Source organism: Otolemur garnettii, unplaced genomic scaffold (genome assembly GCF_000181295.1).
Source record: "Otolemur garnettii isolate 467f Iridium unplaced genomic scaffold, OtoGar3 scaffold00081, whole genome shotgun sequence".
Lineage (NCBI taxonomy): Eukaryota > Metazoa > Chordata > Mammalia > Primates > Galagidae > Otolemur > Otolemur garnettii.
In genome coordinates, this window is record NW_003852476.1 from 7215283 (window position 1) to 7215767 (window position 485).

Genomic DNA, 485 nt, shown 5'->3' on the forward strand with positions numbered 1-485 from the left:
GTGTGTGTGTAGATGTGTGTGTATGTGTAGGTGTGTGTGTAGATGTGTGTGTGTATGTGTAGATGTGTGTGTGTGTAGATGTGTGTGTGTATGTGTGTGTGTGTAGATATGTGTATGTGTAGATGTGTGTGTGTGTGTGTGTGTGCGCGCGCAGATGCTCCTCCTGGTCAACACGAGAGCATAATCCTCCCAGACTCTCAGCCTTCAGAAACCTCCTAGCCTAACGAGATCATAGCACTATCAGAGAATATAGACTTCAAAGTCAGCAAGGCATTTTCTTTTCTGAAATAAATCAGTCAAGTATGCAGCCTTAAAAAAAGATGGAGACTTTACCTCTTTTATGTTTACATGGATGGAGCTGGAACATAATCTTCTTAGTAAAGTATCTCAAGAATGGAAGAAAAAGTATCCAATGTACTCAGTACTATATGAAACCAATATATAATCACCCACACTTTGATATGTGAGATAAAACACAACTACAG